The 19779-nt window shown below is 43.4% G+C and overlaps 1 long non-coding RNA gene across 1 annotated transcript in view; it reads left to right on the top strand.

Annotated features, from left to right (window-relative positions):
* Window positions 1-270: 270 nt before the first annotated feature.
* Window positions 271-19779, top strand: part of LOC117364701 — a 42513-nt gene continuing 23004 nt past the window's right edge. Inside the window, exon 1 of the long non-coding RNA XR_004540300.1 lies at window positions 271-356. This is a non-coding gene — a long non-coding RNA (uncharacterized LOC117364701). The remainder of the gene's footprint in view (window positions 357-19779) is intronic.

Here is a 19779-nt window from a genome sequence, read left to right on the forward strand (position 1 = left end):
GAAAAGAAATACCCTTGTTTAATAAACTCCAAAAGAAGGGCAGCACTGCAGTGACCCGTTTATCTTTGCCTGATAATAGCCTAGGACCAACCAGGGAGAGTAAACCACAAGTCCCAGCAGGCACTAGGCAGGAAAAAGGAAAACTCAGGGCTGAAGTAGTTCCTGCAGTTAGCCCAGCTGTAATCAGGGAAGCTACCAGAGTTCAGCAGAAAGATCTAGGATCTCAGCTGACTCTAAAGATAATCAGCTCAGAGAAGCTGAAAAGGGTGTGTTCGCTAGGCAATGGAGGCAGCCACAAACTCACAGAGCAGCAAAGGATTTGGAGGACAGAAACCAGCACTCCACAGGAAAGTCAGGTAGGAGACCTCATGAGTGAGGCTTCCGATGGTTCTTTTGAAGATTGTCCTAACGAAGTTGAAATGCCAGAAGAACTATTTGTGAATGATTTAGAAATGGAACCTGATGTCTTAAGAGTTGTGCATGATATGGAAACATAAGGGAAACCTGTGAAGACAAGAGTAGTGTCACCTCACAATTCTAATGACCTGAAAAGTTAAGAGTTAATGGGGCTGAGCTGGTTAATCACAGTGGGACTGTGTGCAACCTGACCGAAGCAGTGCAAGCAGGTTGCAAAGCTCTTAATGTGCTATTGGCAAGGCCATTTTTGTTGGTCGGGAGCTGGCAGCACAGCCTGTGGAAGTTTTGTGTTACCAATTAGTGGGGATTAGCTGGGCAGGGGATCTGAAATACCCAGGTCTAATAAGGGTGGAAGAATACCATGCCCAGGGTGGAAGTTACAGATTCACCTTGGGAAGTGCTTCACAGGTAAAATATTGAAGACTGCCAGATTGTGGAAAAACCTTGAGCAACAGAACCAAAAGAAGGTAGGTCCAACCTTGTCTGCAGTAAAAAAAAACCAGCCAGGAACAAACAAACCAAAACTGCAGATACGTACAACGATGTAGGCGAATTTTATTGTGACAAGCCATCAGGTTTACTGGTCACCAAGAAGTGGGGGGGGGGGGGGGGGGGTTTCTTTGTGATTTTTGCCCTTTTTGCACGTTGATAAGTATTGAGGGGTTTTGTGGAATACCACCTCATGAAGCTTTGCACTGGGATATAAAGTGGTAAATAAAAGAATCCACCCCAAACAGTTTTTGCATCAACATTTATTTCATTTGCATACCCCGCTACCCTCCACACCTCGCCTTACCGCTCGGCCGAGGTTTGGATGACCCGGGTCAGGGCTTCGGTCTAATCTAACTCGCGCTATTTTTTTATGCAATGAGACTAAGCTACCAATAACAATTTCACAGTAAAACAACATATCTTAGCAGGAGCCCACGTTCATAACTTCCACCATAAGTGTGTAACCTACCCATGCTCTGTACACACTCCACATATGTGAGTCCCCATCTGCAAAGTGCCGTGTTTTTCGCTCCATAAGACACACTTTTTCCCACCCACAAAAAGGGGGTGGTAAAGGGGATGTGTCTTATGGAGTTAATACACCTTCACCCCCCTGACATTCTGCTGCTGCTCGTGGCCCCACCCCCGTCATTCTGCGGCTGTTCGGCACCCCCCGCCCCCCCTCCACCGCTGGTGCTGCTCGCTGCCTTCTTACTCACTTGCCGCTGCAGGAAAGGAAGAGAAGGGCCGGTAGCGTGCAATCGGGCCCACAAGCCATGCCCCAATGCCAATTCTGATGTCGGAGAAAAGGTCCAGGCCTGATATATTGAAGCGGTTTCAATCATTATATGGGTTGCACTTTTATTTTGTGAAAATAAGAACATAAGGATTGCCACTGCTGCGTCAGGCCAGTGGTCCATCGTGTCCAGCAGTCCGCTCCCTTCAGTATCTTGAATGTTTTGATCATATCCCCTCTCAGTCTCCTCTTTTCAAGGGAGAAGAGGCCCAGTTTCTCTAATCTCTCACTGTACAACAACTCCTCCAGCCCCTTAACCATTTTAGTCTCTCTTCTCTGGACCCTTTCGAGTAGTACCACATCCTTCTTCATGTACGGTGACCAATGCTAGACGCAGTACTCCAGGTGAGGGCGCACCATGGCCCGGTACAGCGGCATGATAACCTTCTCTGATCTGTTCGTGATCCCCCTTCTTAATCATTCCTAGCATTTTGTTCACCTTTTTCACCGCCGCCACGCATTGCGCGGACGGCTTCATCAACTTGTCGACCAGTACTCCCAAGTCTCTTTCTTGGGGGGGTGCTCTCCAAGTACCGCCCTGGACATCCTGTATTCGTGTATGAGATTTTTGTTACCCACATGCATCACCTTACACTTATCCACGTTGAACCTCATTTGCCACGTCGCTACCCATTTCTCGAGCGCGGTTATGTCACGATGCAGATCTTCGCAGTCCCCCTGTGTCTTCACTGCTCTGAATAACTTCGTATCACCCGCAAATTTTAATCACCTCGCTCGTTGTACCAATTTCCAGTTGCAATCTCATGTATTGTTTTTAGAGTCCCCTGAAACTAGGATCCTTTTTGGGACATCATTTACTGAATAAAACTGTGATTGGTTTGGACATCTTTTTTTTTTTTTTTTGCCTTTATTTGGTTTGTTCATCTGTATTTTAAGGCAAATTCTTTCTCTTTTGGTATTGTTAACTATTTATGGACCAGGAGGCTGGGGACAGAAATAGCACTTTAGCTTGCCTCTAAGGGCCCCCAAGACTTTCATTCAGGTGGCTGGGAGCATGCAAAAGGCCTTGTGATTCCTGCAAGCCAGTGGCTTGGGAACATCACTGGGTGTCTTAACCGGTGTCAGGTCAAAAGCGCGCCGGGACAAAGGCGCGCCCAGACAATTGAGCGCAGCGCGGAGGCACGCGCCACTCAAAATTACTGTTTTTAGGGCTCCGACGGGGAGGCGTGGGGGGGAACCCCCCCACTTAATAAACATCGTGCCGCGTTGTGGGGGCATTGTGGGGGGTGTGGGCGGTTGTAACCCCCCACATTTTCCTGAAAACTTAACTTTTTCCCTGTTTTTAGGGAAAAAGTTAAGTTTACAGTAAAATGTGGAGGGTTACAACCCCGCAAGCCCCCCATAACGCCGGCGCAATGTCTATTAAGTAAACTGGGGGGGGTTCCCCAACAAATCCCCCCTTCGGAGCCCCTAAAAACTGTAATTTTCTTCAGCGCGCGCCTCCGTCTTGCGCTCAGTTGTCGGCACGCGCCTTTGTCTTTCGCGCCGTTGTCTATGAACCGTCTTAACCTTCTAATGCTCCGTGAGGAAATTTATCTCTTATCTTGAGGTGCAACTAACTTTCTCAGAGTTCTGCAGCTTATAAATTTTTAATTTTTTTGTGAGCTGTGTTACTGGTCGTCATGGTAATGAGTAGATTTGTAAGCATTTTCATACAATGCAGCTTAATATTTTACTTTGCTTTTTGTATCTGATTTATTTTTAACACTAAACTGCAGAAAACTCACAGTTTTAGCAGGCAATGCAATTAACTGAGAAATAACCTGTATTGTTGGCTGAGACTATAAGCTATTGCTGTTTTTCAGTTTTATGCAGTAAGGGGATAATTTTTTTTTTTTTTTTTTTAAAGACTTTTCAATACATCAAGGCCTTTAAACACAGTTAAAAGGGCTGCCATAAAATTACTCCAGGGATGATGCACATAGGTTCAAACAATTTTTATTGATGCAAACAACATCAAATACAACATAAGGGCACCCCAAGGTGCATAATACAACAATGCATCAAATAAAATAAAATAAGAAGCATATATACCCCCTCCTTCCCACCCCTAACACCCCCCCCTCCCAATGGTATTCTCTATTTCACCTCACTATGACGCATCGATACACTCTAGGACACCCATCTTAAGACCGCACTACGGTCCTTAGGATGCAAGGTTTGTAAGTAAGGATCCCATATTTTTGGAAAAGAATAATATCCTATATGTCAAAAATAATTGGGAGATCTTTATGTAGTTTTCCGACCCGTTTTGTTTTGGATTTGCCAGAGGCTTTCAGCCATTTGCCTAGGGGTCATCGGGTGCTGTGTAGGAAGATGAGTTGATTGGCCAAGAAATGTGTTCTTCAATATTGGACAGTCCCTGACCCCCCCGAAGCTTTGGCATTGGCGAAACCAGTTACATCAGTTGGCATAAGCAGGAGCACGCTACAGGGCTTCAAAGAGGGTCTGGACAGGTACCTGGAGGACAAAGGGATTGAGGGTACAGATAGGAGTAGAGGTAGGTAATAGGGATAGGATTAGAGGCAGTTACAAAATTAGTCAGGAACACTGTTCAGGCAATTAGGCCTGATGGGCCGCCGCGAGAGCGGACCGCTGGGCAGGATGGACCTCTGGTCTGACTCAGCGGAGGCAACTTCTTATGTTCTTACCAAAATTTCCTGTTAGTAGTATTCTATTAAATTTCTGTCCACTTCCATCTGTGAAGGAGGCCTGTATGTCACAACAATGTAAATGTATTTTCCACACTCTCTTTCCAGTTTGACCCATAGTACATCTTCCTTACCCTGTAGATGCTGCAATTGTGTGGCTTTAATATGATTTTTAACATATAATGCCACTTTCCCTAACCCTGATGCCTAGCGATACCTAAGCCAAACATGTCTATTCTCCATCCCTAACCACACCTTGGAAAACCCAGACATGTCCTCTTTTTAGAGGACTGTCTGGGCTCCTGGACGGACTTTCCAAAGCCCAGCATTTTAAAGGTGAAAGCTAGAAGGATGCTAGGGTGCATAAGGAGAGGTATGGTCAGTAGCAGAAAGGAGACATTGACGCCCCTGTTTAAGACTCTGGTGAGACCTCTTTTAGAATATTGTGTACAATTCTGGAGGCCACACCTTCAAAAAGATATAAAATGGATGGAGTCGGTCCAGAGGAGGGCTACTGAAATGGTGCGTGGTCTTCGTCATATTGCGTATGGGGACAGACTAAAAGATCTCAATATGTATACTTTGGAGGAAAGGCGGGAGAGGGGAGATATGATAGAGATGTTTAAATACCTACGTGGCATAAATGCGCACGAGTCGAGTCTCTTTCATTTGAAAGGAAGCTCTGGAATGAGAGGGCATAGGATGAAGTTAAGAGGCGATAGGCACAGGAGTAATCTAAGGAAATACTTTTTAACAGAAAGGGTGGTAGATGCATAGAACAGTCTCCCAGAAGAGGTAGTGGAGACGGGGACTGTGTCTGAATTCAAGAAAGCCTGGAATAGGCACTTGGGATCTCTTAGAGAGAGGAAGAAATAATGATTACTGGGGATGGGCAGCTCTATGACCTCACAAAGCAGGTGTAAAGAGCCTTAGCCTATAGGAAGAGGAGATGCAAATGTTAAGAGCCTTAGCCAATAGGGAGAGAAGGAGATAGTGGATGCTGTGGATGAGAAACTGGATGGGCTATTTGGCCTTTATCTGCCATCATGTTTCTATGTTTCTATAGCAATAATGCTCTATGACCTCACAATGCAGGTGTAAAGAGCCTTAGCCTATAGGGAGAGAAGGAGATAGTGGATGCTGCAGAAGGGCAGACTGGATGGGCCATTTGGCCTTTATCTGCCATCATGTTTCTATGTTTCTATAGCAATAATGCTCTATGACCTCACAATGCAGGTGTAAAGAGCCTTAGCCTATAGGGAGAGAAGGAGATAGTGGATGCTGCAGATGGGCAGACTGGATGGGCCATTTGGCCTTTATCTGCCATCATGTTTCTATTTAAGGTGCCTAAGACAGCAGCCTTAGGCGCCTGTAGGCACCCCTATGCACCTGCATTAAAAAAAAATAAATAAAAAAAAGTGCATCCCATTTGGGATGCCATTTGGAGAATTAGGCCTTGTGTGAATATCCATGCATAACCTAAACTGATCATTAAAATAATGTTGTTGTTTTTTTTAAAATTATTTTTTATGGCATGGTCTATTACCATGCTATTTAAACCAATTAAAAACAATTAAGTTGGGCCCAGATCAAAGCTAGATGTCGCTAGACATCTGTGATTAGGGCATCTAATCTAACCTAAGTGCCATTTATGGAATCAGACCCAAGATGCTGGGCTCAGTAAACCACCGACTTGTATGTGTTCCAGCATTTCTTATCGTGGTATTTAATTTTATTCCTTAATGGCCAATACATTAAACTACTGTGTGTATTTAAAAAAAAATTTATTATTTATTAAAAGATTTATATACCGCATGATTTATATACAACTATGCGGTTTTCATATCACGTATATACAATCTTATTTTCCTTCCTTAACCATATGTGCTGAATTTTTCTGTTCAGCTTTCTTTGTTTTCCCACTTACCCATTTCAAATACAATGCCATATTTTTCTTATTTTTTTAGCTAGTGCTTTCATCGATCTGATTGTATTTCCTATCTGGGACATCTCAGCACATTTGCAATTCATAGTCTTTGCATTTCTTATGAAAAAAAAGATTGCATTTAGTTTACTTCATCAATCACACAGAAAAACTAATAATAATAAAAAAAAAATAATGCCAGATCAAAAGTGTAGTTATGGCGAATGAAGATACAGAGTCGAAAGCGTTTGTTTACGCCTCAGTAACTTCATTCACCATAACTTGTCTTCTAGAGCCCTGGCTGGATGACCGTAATTCCTTGATACGGCTATGATAATTGCAGGCAACCACCAACAATTTTTTCAGCTTAAAGAAGAGACACAGACCCGATCCTGCCAGGAGTGTGAACTCATCCCCCTGCAGTCCATTGGAGAGATCAATCTGCCTGCTTTTAAATATCAGCAGCAGTGGAGATCAACTGCTATTACACCTAAGCAGCAACGAGACCAGCCACAACCACCGAGAGCACACAGACCCGATCCTGCCAGGATTGTGAACTCCTCCCCCTGCAGTCCATTGGAGAGATCAATCTGCCTGCTTTTAAATATCAGCAGCAGTGGAGATCAACTGCTATTACACCTAAGCAGCAACGAGACCAGCCACAACCACCGAGAGCACACAGACCCGATACTACCAAGAGTGTTAACTATTCCCCCCTGCAATCCGCTAAGAAGATCGACTGTCGGCTCCGGGCGGCTTTCCCGCAGAGGAGAGAATCCTGCATTCACCGTGGGCCTCATCTGGGGCAGCCTCCTTGGAGCGGCTGGAGCACGGGCAGTGTGTCTGGGAGGGAATGCATGGATGGGAGAACATCGCAGGGGAGGAGACATAGGCATCCTGGGACTGTCGGCCAAGTCTCTTCCCTGAAGAAGCCCTTTCTGGAAACGTCAATCGCTCCTCCTAAACTTACTTGCTCCACTTCATCACTTCATCATGCTTCTATTCTTTTCTCTCCTCTCTTCTACCTTCCAAAGTATTTAGATCAATGCTGTCTTGTTAAAATGTTTATTTTATTTTTATTTTTCCTCTAACTCTACTTTTCACTTCTCTATTACCCTCCAGGTACTTTAGTTAGATTGTGAGCCTTCGGGACAGTAAGGGAATTTTTCAAGTACCTTTCTTATTTCTAATCTTAATGTATATTTTCTGTAAACCGCTTAGAACCTAACGGATGTAGCGGTATATAAGAAATAAATTACATTACATTACACAAAGGCTACATTTGCAATTTAGTTAGGAAGTGTCCAACCATGGGAACATTTTCAATGCAGAGTGCTTCTACGTATGCATCGCACTTCCTAGGAGACTCTTTTCAGGGTTAGCCCAGATGAAAGCTTTATGGGTTGCAAGACACAACATCGAGCAAACAAAAAAGCATTCATACAGAAGCAGAATTACATGCTCAGAATAGACCCATAATCCATTTGCAAAAATATCTATTCAGACTGTACATGGTGTCTGTACCATTCCATTGACAATGCACACTTACTGTGCTGTATATACAGCAGCCGCATTAGACCTTTTCCCCGATCTCATTCGTGCTTTCATTCCAGTCTTCTCGCTTTCTTTTTCTGCTGCCTTTTATGTCTTTCACTGGTATTCCCTATTGTATCTTGCAAAATTCTCTCTTCTTAGCTGTTCCCATCAACCATTCCCTCTGCTCTCCAATTCCTTATAGCTTATCCGCTTAACCTTTCATAAGTTGGGTCTGCGGTTGAAGCTTTTAGTCCCCCATCCACAGCTTAAAGCGCAGATTCTTTCCTTTCGGTTCCCATATTTCTCAGTTAGTTCGTATTCCTTGGCGCCTCGCCTCTACCTATTCGTCCCTGACTTCCCATTCACGTTCTTGACCTACGGTTTCTTTTCCTCATCGCATCCTTTGCTCCCTCGTTCCCCGCACCCCATATTGTGCCCCCACTCTGCTTCTACTCACCGTTTACATCCACTTTTTTTCCCGACCTCCACAACCCCTTTTTCTCCTGGTTCTCTGAATACTTTTACAATTCTTTTCCTTCATACCCTTTTGCTTTAAGAACATAAGATTTGCCGCTGCTGGGTCAGACCAGTGGTCCATCATGCCCAGCAGTCCGCTCTTACGGTGGCCCCCAGGTCAAAGACCAGCGCTTTCAATGAGTCCAGCCTCACCTGTGTATGTTCCAGTTTAGCAGGAACTTATCCAACTTTGTCTTGAATCCCTGGAGGGTGTTTTCCCCTATGACAGACTCCGGAAGAGCGTTCCAGTTTTCTACCACTCTCTGGGTGAAGAAGAACTTCCTTACGTTTGTACGGAATCTATCCCCTTTTAACTTTAGAGAGTGCCCTCTCGTTCTCCCTACCTTGGAGAGGGTGAACAATCTGTCTTTATCTGCTAAGTCTATTCCCTTCAGTATTTTGAATGTTTCGATCATGTCCCCTCATTTCAAGGGAGAATAGGCCCAGTTTCTCCAATCTCTCACTGTATGGCAACTCCTCCAGCCCCTTAACCATTTTAGTCGCTCTTCTCTGGACCCTTTCAAGTAGTACCGTGTCCTTCTTCATGTATGGCAATCAGTGCTGGATGCCTTTTCTCTTTGTCCCCCCCTCTGTCTTTTATGAAGTGTTTATGAAGCTGCGTTAGGCTTTTTATCACGGTGGTATTACCTCTGACGCTCATAGGAATTTTATGAGTGTTGGAGCTAATACTGCCATGGCCGGTGATGAGAAAAAAAAAAGAAAAGCCTAATGTGACTTTGTAAAAGGAGCCTTTTTTTTTTTTTTTTTTTTTGCAACCCCATCTCAATCTCTTCTATATAAACCTCACCAGTACTTGTTCATCTGGTGGACCTGATAAGATAAAATGTCTGAAAATAGGAAACTAATCACTTAGGGGAGACGGTGAACAACTAGAGGTACAGGGGAGGGGAAGGGGGCACACAAGCGGTGGGGAGAGGAGTGGTAAAAGGCGGGGCAGAGAGGAGGCGGGGTACCAGCGCCTCCTCCATGGTGGTGCCCGGGGAGGACTGGCCCTCAACCCCCACCCCTAACTACGCCAGATGTTGTGGATATGAAGGATAATGAAGTCCCAGCCTCTTTTCTGACAATCATCCTGGATCACCGACGAACTTTCCCGCCAAATTTCAAATTCAAACTTTCCTGCCAAAATTCAAATTCATGACCAACAGACTTCCCGGTCCTCAATCAGGTCAGCCCGATAAAGTTTCCCACCAAAAATACTAATTTCTTGACCCACAGACTGCCCTATTTTCAATCAGGTCCATGAACTCACTATCTATCTATCTCTCTCTCTCTATCTATCTATATATATATATATATATATGACACACTGCAGACCTCACAGCATACTCTGAAGAAAGCACCTACAATTAAGGTGCCTATATCTTGTCAATCATACTTAGGAGTCTATTACAGAATTGCACCCAACTTAAAACTTAGGTGTCTGTAACATAAGCCAGGGTTTAAAAAACCTCCATTATAGGTGCCTAAGGGCTTGATGCATTACAGTCAGGGAGTTGTCCTTGATAAAGTCGATGTAGATGAAATTGTGACATGTTGGACATGGTTGAATTCCCCCCCCCTAGCCATTGGAAGTATTAAGAGAATAACGATGAGATATTGAGATTGAATTATATAAAATATACATTATTACTAGAACAGTCCGCTATTGATTCTGAGATACCCCTGTAAATGTGTAATGATATATAAAGAGAACAGATATGTTTTTTATGAACCGCAGCAGTTATCTTAAATTTATTGCTTCTCAGAATAGTAAGTAATAGTTCCTTCTGATTCTTTAATCCGTTTAGATAAGAAAATGTTCTACGGCAGTCGAGCCTCCTTTTGGTTTTCCTGGCTCTATATTTTGTTGGTTAAATTTCAGCTCCGTCTCCATTTGATTGTGGCCTAACTATATTGTGTAATCGAAAATTTTCCTTGAATTATGTGGATTTAATGATAATTTCTTATGTCATGATATTTTTTTTCTTGTGTTTTGATTTTGATTGTCAAAATTATAAAACTAATAAAGAAATATATATACACACACATAGTAACATAGTAGATGACGGCAGATAAAGACCCGAATAGTCCATCCAGTCTGCCCAACCTGATTCAATTTAAATTTTTTAAATTTTTTCTTCTTAGCTATTTCTGGGCAAGAATCCAAAGCTTTACCCGGTACTGTGCTTGGGTTCCAACTGCCAAAATCTCTGTTAAGACTTACTCCAGCCCATCTACACCCTCCCAGCCATTGAAGCCCTCCCCAGCCCATCCCCCACCAAATGGCCATACACAGACACAGACCGTGCAAGTCTGCCCAGTAACTGGCCTAGTTCAATATTTAATATTATTTTCTGATTCTAAATCTTCTGTGTTCATCCCACACTTCTTTGAACTCAGTCACAGTTTTACTCTCCACCACCTCTCTCGGGAGCGCATTCCAGGCATCCACTACCCTCTCCGTAAAGTAGAATTTCCTAACATTGCCCCTGAATCTACCACCCCTCAACCTATATTGGACTGTTGACAAATAGGGTATGGAAACCATAGAGCTACGAGAGTTATTTGAGCGTTAAGAGACAGCGCTGAAATCCTTTGGAAATATTGTTTATAAACTGCACCCATACCTGTGCACTCTACATACAAACATGCCTGCCCTCATGCAGGCATAAGAGCTTCACTGTGATTACTGCCACTATGCCCTAATGTTTTGTAAATACACATAGATTTTCTATTTCTTTAGAAAGTAGGATAGAAATAGGTAGCTACTTGGCGTTCACACTTGGGGAACCTGTTATAAAATTGCATTCAGAGTACTTTGGTCTTAAACATATAATACATTAATCAGAATAATACAGAGCTCCCTACTTGCTGCAAATTAAACACATAGGGGGTAATATTTAGCCTGCGGTGGAGAATATTTTTCGAAATGCTGACTGCTGTAGGCAGAACTAGTCTCAGACATTCAGTGCTGGACCATGTCCAGACACCGGCACTGGATATTTGAAGCTAATTTAAGTGGGTGAAGCCACTGGACCTTCTGCAAGTCCTAGCTAATATTCTTCCAGGGCCTGTATAAGGCTGTTATGAAGGCACTGGTTGAATATCTTAAAACTCCTCTGATTCCCCCCCTCTTATCTCCCCACACAGTTTCCTCCTTTCTTTTCTCCTTTCTAGCCTGGGACAGTCACAATTTTCTCCTTCTTAATAGCCCCCTAAATCTAACCCCCCCCCCCAGTCTAGATAAGAACATAAGAATAGTCTTACTGGGTCAGACCAATGGTCCATCAAGCCCAGTAGCCCGTTCTCACGGTGGCCAATCCAGGTCACTAGAACCTGGCAAAACCTAAGGAGTAGCAACATTCCATTCAGAATCCTAAAGAACAGCAAAATTCCGGAATCCCAAAGAGTAACAAAAGATTCCGGAATCTGAAGTAGTAACAACATTCCATGCTCCCGATCCAGGGCAAGCAGTGGCTTCCCCCATGTCTTTCTCAATAACAGACTATGGATTTTTCCTCCAGGAAATTGTCCAAACCTTTCTTAAAACCAGCTACGCTACCCGCTCTTACCACAACCTCCGGCAACGTGCTCCAGAGCTTAACTATTCTCTGAGTGAAAAAATATTTCCTCCCTATTGGTTCTAAGAGTATTTCCCTGTAACTTCATCGAGTGTCCCCATGTCTTTGTAATCCACTTGTACCTGTTCTACTCCACTCAGGATTTGTAGACTTCAATCATATCTCCCTTTAGCTGTTTCTTTTCCAAGCTGAAGAGCCCTAACCTTTTCAGTCTTTTCTCAAACGAGAGGAGTTCTATCCCCTTTATCATCTTGGTTGGTCTTCTTTGAACCTTTTCTAGTACTGTTATATCTTTCTTGAGATTAGGAGACCAGAATTGAACACAATACTCCAGGTGAGGTCGCATCATGGGGCGATACAGAGGCCTTATAACATTCTTAGTCTTGTTAACTATCCCTTTTTAAATAATTCCTAGCACCTTGCTTGCTTTATTGGCCACCACCACACATTAGGCGGAAGGTTTCATCGTATTGTCTACAATGACACCCAGATCCTTTTCTTGGGTGCTAACCATGAAGGTGGACCATAACATCTGGTAACTGTGATTTGGGTTATTCTTCCCAATGTGCATCACTTTGCATTTGTCCACATTAAATTTCATCTGCTACTTGTATGCCCAGTCTTCCAATTTCCTCAATCTGTATGCATTTCAACAACTTTGTACAGATGATACCCACATAGCTAAGGGGGGGGGGGGGCAAATTGGTAGAGTTTTTGAGCTGTACAGGCACTGTAGCTGTGCAGGTACTGGCCTATTGCCAGTACTTGCATAACCGCCAACCCCTCCCCAAAACTGCCCCCTGTACCAACCCTAATCTATCTAATTTTTTATGTTCAAATATCTTTATTGTCATTGCTAAATATTTCAGCACAGAACATAGTAACATAGTAGATGACGGCAGATAAAGACCCGAAAGGTCCATCCAGTCTGCCCAACCTGATTCAATTTAAATTTTTAAATTTTTTCTTCTTAGCTATTTCTGGGCAAGAATCCAAAGCTCTACCCGGTACTGTGCTTGGGTTCCAACTGCCGAAATCTCTGTTAAGACTTACTCCAGCCCATCTGCATCCTCCCAGCCATTGAAGCCCTCCCCAGCCCATCCATATACAATACTAATACACAGTATCAACCAATGACTCTGAGAAAACTGAAGACTCCTCTTTGAAGCAATATGCTCTATTGACAATCAGTAGCTTGTTATAACTTAGGGATCTTCCTTCCTTCCAATGTAAATTGTACCATTAATCCTCCTCTTACCACTCATTCAGAAGACTATTCTCCCCCTTCCTCTCCTCCTCCTCCTTACATAGAGTATGACTGCAGAAAAGGGCCAACGGCCCAACAAGTCTGCCCATTCCAAGAACCCTCCCAATAAAGGAATCCTCCCCTAAGCATTTCCCCGGAGTGAACCCACATGTTTATCCCATTGTTTCTTGAAGTCGAGCATGTTGCTGGCTTCAACTAACTGACATGGAAGACCATTCCATCGATCAACCACCCTTTTGGTGAAGAAGTATTTTCTGATGTTGCCATGAAGTCTTCCACCCTTGAGTTTGAGCGGATGCCCTCTTGTTGCCGTGTGACCTTTAAGGAAAAAGATATCTTTCTCCATCTCAGCATGGCCTGTAAGATATTTGAACGCCTCTATCATGTCTCCCCTCTCTCTGCGTTCCTCGAGAGAATATAACTGCAGCCTGCTTAAACGTTCTTCATATGGGAGATCCTTGAGTCCTGAGACCATCTTAGTGGCCATTCGCTGAACCGATTCCATTCTCTTCACATCCTTTTGATAATGTGGCCTCCAATACTGAACACAGTACTCCAGTTGAGGTCTCACCATGGACCTGCATAACGGCATTATAACTTCAGGCTTTCGGTTGACAAAACTTCTTCGGATGCAACCCAGCATCTGTCTAGCCTTGGTTGAAGCTTTCTCCACCTGATTGGTGGTCTTCATATCTTCACTAATGATTACACCCAGGTCCCGTTCTGCGACAGTTCTTGTTAAGGTTTCACCATTCAGGGTGCTTGTTTTGCAGGGGTTACCGCTTACACTTTTTGGCGTTAAAACTCAGTTACCATGTATTTGACCATTTTTCCAGTAAAAGTAGGTCCTGCCTCAGTGTCGGGCACGGTTGCGCTGTCCACTGTGTTGCATAGCTTAGCGTCATAGGCAAATAATGTAATCTTACCTTGAAGTCCTTGGGGCAGGTCTTGTACAAAGATATTAAATAGTATCGGACCCAAGACCGAGCTCTGCGGCACTCCACTGGTCACTTCTGACATTTCTGAGGGAGTACCATTTACCACCACCCTCTGAAGTCTACCACTGAGCCAGTCTCTAACCCATGCAGTCAATGTTTCTCCTAGTCCCATTGTATCCATTTTGTTCAATAACCTACGGTTTGGGACACTATCAAAGGCTTTACTGAAGTCTAAATACACTATATCCAGGGACTCTCCCCTATCTAGTTGTTTCGTTACCCAGTCAAAGAAGCTTTATCAGATTGGATTGACAAGACCTTCCCTTCGTAAATCCATGCTTATTCCCTCCCTTCCTCTACTTCTCTCAAATTGTATGTCGCCTTGAACCTACTTAGGCATAGGGCGGCTCACAAACTGTAGATTAGACTATAAGGATATGTATCAACATAACTTGTCCTATATCCAACCACTCCCCCCTGTTTCCCCCTCCCAAATATCAATTAAAAGGTACAGATCACACTAACAAAGAAGTTACATCTCTAGGATATTCAAGAATGTGGAATGCACCCTAATAGGAAGAGTTGGCAAATAGGGTAACCACAGCCTAAGGAACTGTTTATTTCACCCTTCAGTCCCGGGTGTCTACTGATAGTCTTTCTATAGTCAATAACTCATTCATTTGATTCCAGAACCGATCTTCAACAGCACAGCCTAGTTAAGCGCCACTGATTGGTAGTTGGGTAGCTCCAAGTGATTTAAGAGGGCCAGAGCCTCTCCTGCCCACTTAGGCCTAGATTCACTAAGCAAACCGATCGTGTACCGTGAACTGAACGTGAACTCGCAGGTCTTGAGCATGCTCAGATGCTCAAGGCCCAGCAGACGAGGAGTCCGATCTTCTAGAGTGCCCAGATGAGGGTAAGAAGCGGCGGGGGGGGGGGGTGCCCAATTGTGTCGGGGGGGATGTCGGATCGTGTCGGGGGGGGGGTGCCCAATTGTGTCGGGGGGGGAGTCGGATCGTGGCAGGGGGTGCCGGTTCGAGGCAGGGGGGTGCCGGATCACGGGGGGGGGGGGGTGCCTGATCGCAGGGGGGGTGCCTGAACGCAGAGGGGGCCTTCGAGGGGAGCAATGCCGGTTCTCGGGGGGGGGGGGGGAGAAACGCATCAAAGCGAGTTTCCATTATTTTCTATGGGGAAACTCGCTTTGATAAACGAGCATTTTGGATTACGAGCATGCTCCTGGAACGGATTAACGGCTCATAATCCAAGGTACCACTGTATAGTGCTGTACATGTGCATTTAACATGTATTAGATGGTCCCTGCTCAGAAGAGCTTACAATCTAATTTAGACAGATAAAAGGACATATAGGGGTTAGGGAGTTTCTCACAGAGAGAATGGTAAGATGGACATAGGTATCTTATGGTGAGTAGGAGGAGCTAAAAGCAGCCTAGGAAAAGTGAGCTTTTAGCTTAGATCTGAATACTGCTAGAGATTGAGCCTGACCTAATGACTCAGGCAGTCTGTTCCAGGCATATGGTGCAGCAAGATAGAAGGTTCAGAGTCTGGAGTTGGCAGTGGAGGAGAAGGGTATGGATAGAAGGGACTTACTAGACAAACAGAGTTTATGGGAGGAGATTAGTGAGGAGATTTATTGAGGGGCTGCCGAGTGAACACACTTGTAGGTCAGTCAGAGGAGTTTGAACTGTACTTGGAAATGGATGGGGAGCCAGTGAAGTGACTTGAGGAGAGGGGTAATTGTGCATGGCGGCTCTCGCAGAATATAAGTCATGCAGCAGAAATTTGGATGGGTTGAAGAGGAGAGAGATGGTTGAGTAGAAGACCGGAGATAAGCAAGTTGCAGTAATCTATGTAAGAGGTGATGAGAGTGTGGATAAGGGTTTTGGTAGTGTGTTTAGAGAGGAAAGGTCAGATTTTGGTAATATTATAGAGGAAGAGGCAACAGGCTTGAGCAGTTTGTTGGATCTGAGTGGAGAAGGAGAAAGAGGAGTCAAAGATAACCCCCAAGGTTACAAACAGATAAGACAGGGAGGATGAGTGTTGTCCACAAAAACACAGGACAGGGAGAGGGGTAATTGTGTTTAGGTGGAAAGATAAGAAGCTCAGTCTTGGCCATATTCAGTTTTAAGTTACAGTGAGACATCCAGGCAGCAAAGTCAGACAAGCATGCTGAGACATGGGCCTTGATTCCTGTAGAGATATCTGCTGTGGAGAGGTAGATCTGGCAGTCATCAGCTTAGCGCTGATACTGAAAACCATGGGTGGAGATCGGTGCACTGAGGGAGTGTATATAGAGGGAGAAAGACTTACCTGATGAGCAGAGCTTCTGAGGAGGAGTAGAGGGAGGGATAAGAGAGGTGTGCATGCTTACTCCAGCTCTACTGCTGGTATAATCGAATCTCTTCATACATTGAATCTCTTCATAAATCCCAGTAAATAAATAAAACCTAAATGGTAGATGCAATGATACCTAGGTACCTAGATTCCATTATAGAATAGGTTCCCACAGTGCACTCTCCAGGTATCCAATTGGAAATGCCCAGTCATATGTTTGTCCTTCAGATGGTCAGTTATGAATAAAGGGGATGACATCTGTAATGAGTTGGGTATTTAAAAACCATAAAAAAACAAAAACCAAAGGACCAGTATCTCCCATACTCCTCTGAGAAAGGGAATCAACTGAATTCTAAAGAAGATGCTTTACATTTACTTGCCAAATTCTGCACTTGGTGCAGGGGTTTACCTCGCCTACATGGGGATCTGTGGACATTAATATGGTGACAACTAATATTGTGGCTAGTTGGAAATGGTTGACTAAATTGTTAGCACTTAGCTACTGTGGTGAGAAAACGGGAAAGCCATAAAGGACAAACGGTACAGTAGAGGCAGAAAAAGTGAACATAAGAACATAAGACTTGCCGCTGCTGAGTCAGACCAGTGGTCCATCATGCCCAGCAGTCCGCTCACGCGGCGGCCCTCTGGTCTAAGACCAGCACCCTAACTGAGACTAGCCCTACCAGCGCACGTTCTTGTCCAGCAGAAACTTGTCTAACTTTGTCTTGAATCCTTGGAGGGTGTTTTCCCCTATAACAGCCTCTGGAAGAGCGTTTCAGCTTTCTACCACTCTCTGGGTGAAGAAGAACTTCCTTACGTTTGTACGGAATCTATCCACTTTCAACTTTAGAGAGTGCCCTCTTGTTCTCCCTACCTTGGAGAGGATGAACAACCTGTCCTTATCTACTAAGTCTATCCCCTTCAGTACCTTGAATGTTTCGATCATGTCCCCTCTCAATCTCCTCTGTTCGAGGGAGAAGAGACCCAGTTTCTCTAATCTTTCGCTGTACAGCAGCTCCTCCAGCCCCTTAACCATCTTAGTCGCTCTTCTCTGGACCCTTTCGAGTAGTACCGTGTCCTTGTTCATGTACAGCGACCAGTGCTGGACGCAGTACTCCAGGTGAGGGCGTACCATGGCCCGGTACAGCTGCACAATAACCTTCTCCGATCTGTTCGTGATCCCCTTTTTTATCATTCCTAGCATTCTGTTTGCCCTTTTTGCTACCGCCGCACATTGTGTGGACGGCTTCATCGACTTGTCGATCAGAACTCCCAAGTCCCTTTCCTGGGAGGTCTCTCCAAGTACCGCTCCGGTGTGAGATGAGAGAGCGCTTGAGAACTGGAAGCTAAAGTTCCGTTATTGTTTTTACTTTTCAATATCTTTCTTGCACCACTAATGACTTTATGCCAATCTGTAGGCTTTCAAGTTTTTGCCTATGCTGATGATATCCAGCTATTGCATCCATTAAACACTAATGATACCTCTGAAATCTTAGCGATTAATGGAAAACTTGACCAAATTTATCACTGGCTGGATACAAACAGATTGGCTCTTAACATTAAAAAAAACTAATGTTATGCTTTTTCCATGGAAAGATAGTTTTCCTCTTTTTCCTCCAATTTCTATACAAAACGTCCCCCTGCAATCAGTTAATAATATAAAAATTTTAGGGGTGATTTTTGATAATAAACTAAATTTTCATGATCATATTAGTAATATTATGAAAACTACCTTTTACAGATTACGTAAAATTCGATCTATTTCTATGTTCCAAATCACTTAATATTCTTATTCACTCTTTGGTGATTTCTAAAATCGACTATTGCAATTCTCTCTTCAAAGGAATTGCGTTAAACGAAATAAAACGTCTTCAAATCATTCAAAATGCCTCAATTAAGCTTATAACCAAATCTAGAAAGTTTGACCATGTAACACCACTTCTTAAAAATGCACACTGGCTTCCAGTTATTCATAGAATTACGTATAAGCTTTGTATAATCACCTTCAAAACCTTTTATAATAAGTCTCCTGCTTTCTTATTTAAATTATTAATTCCATATTCTGCAAAGAGAATTTTAAGATCTAATGAACAAAACCTATTGACTATTCCTTCATTGAAAATTATAAATACAAGACGGCAATTTATTTTTTTCGGTTACTGCACCACAGACTTGGAATGCCCTTCCGATATTTTTAAGGGAAGAACAGGAATTCGGAAAATTTAAAAGTAATTTAAAAACATTTATTTTCAAGGATGCCTTTGAAAACTAATTTTAATATCCAACAACCCTATTAAATTTTATTTTATTATATTTTGATATTTTGTTAACCTTCTGTATTTTTCCCTTAATGTTTTTCTCTTTACTTTAAAGATTTGTATTTCATTCCTCCTTACCTAATGTTAAATTGTATGTTAAATTGATTGTAATCTTGTATTGTTTTTTTTTTTCTTTTAAGTACTTTTATTTATTGTATTGTCACCCAACAAATGTAATTTTAAACTGTACATCGCTTAGAAGTATGATTAAGCGATTAATCAAAAAACTTATTAAACTTGAAACTTCACATTCCTTCCACATTTTTTTCACTATATTCCAGCAGTAATGATATGAGGCTCAGTGTGGCCTTGAAAATGTGCTGTTTTCCTTATAAATCAGATCAGCCCGATTTTTCAGTTTGAGGGTGATTTAGCGGTCTAGTTGTCTATTCTGCCTGTTACAGGAACTGGCCATGGTGCTGAACACCAGCGAACCGAAACTGGTAGACTAGAAAATGGGAAATATGTATGTGTGTTTGTTAGGGGTGGGGGCGGGCAAATCAGGGTGAAAAGTGCAAAGGGGTATGGGTAATGGTTGAAGGGTGCTTGAAAGTGTAGTTACTTACCTGTAACGTAGGTTCTCCGTGGACAGCAGGATAGTCAACCATGTGGCTGACTCATCCATATGTGGCTGACTCATCCTGTTTGTCCTAGGAGAAACACGCTTAAGCAAACCCTTCGGCCTATTATTCAGCCTTGCTTTCCCTTCTAATCCGATCTGTTAGGTAGGATAGTGTGTGTGTATGACTGACAACGCCCCCGGACCATGAAGTGCGTGATTACAGGCAGAGAATTCTGTTCTTGGCTCTGTGCAATATAAAGAGACCCCAAGCCCAGCCCGATAGAGTTTACTCTGCCGAGCGTGATGCTGGATGTGTAAACACTGATAGTTCTAGCACATTTCACGGCTGCCTAGTTTCTGCGGCAAGGCTGCTTAATTAGCAGTGTTAATTGCTGATTTAAAAAGT

Source organism: Geotrypetes seraphini, chromosome 8, assembly GCF_902459505.1.
Source record: "Geotrypetes seraphini chromosome 8, aGeoSer1.1, whole genome shotgun sequence".
Lineage (NCBI taxonomy): Eukaryota > Metazoa > Chordata > Amphibia > Gymnophiona > Dermophiidae > Geotrypetes > Geotrypetes seraphini.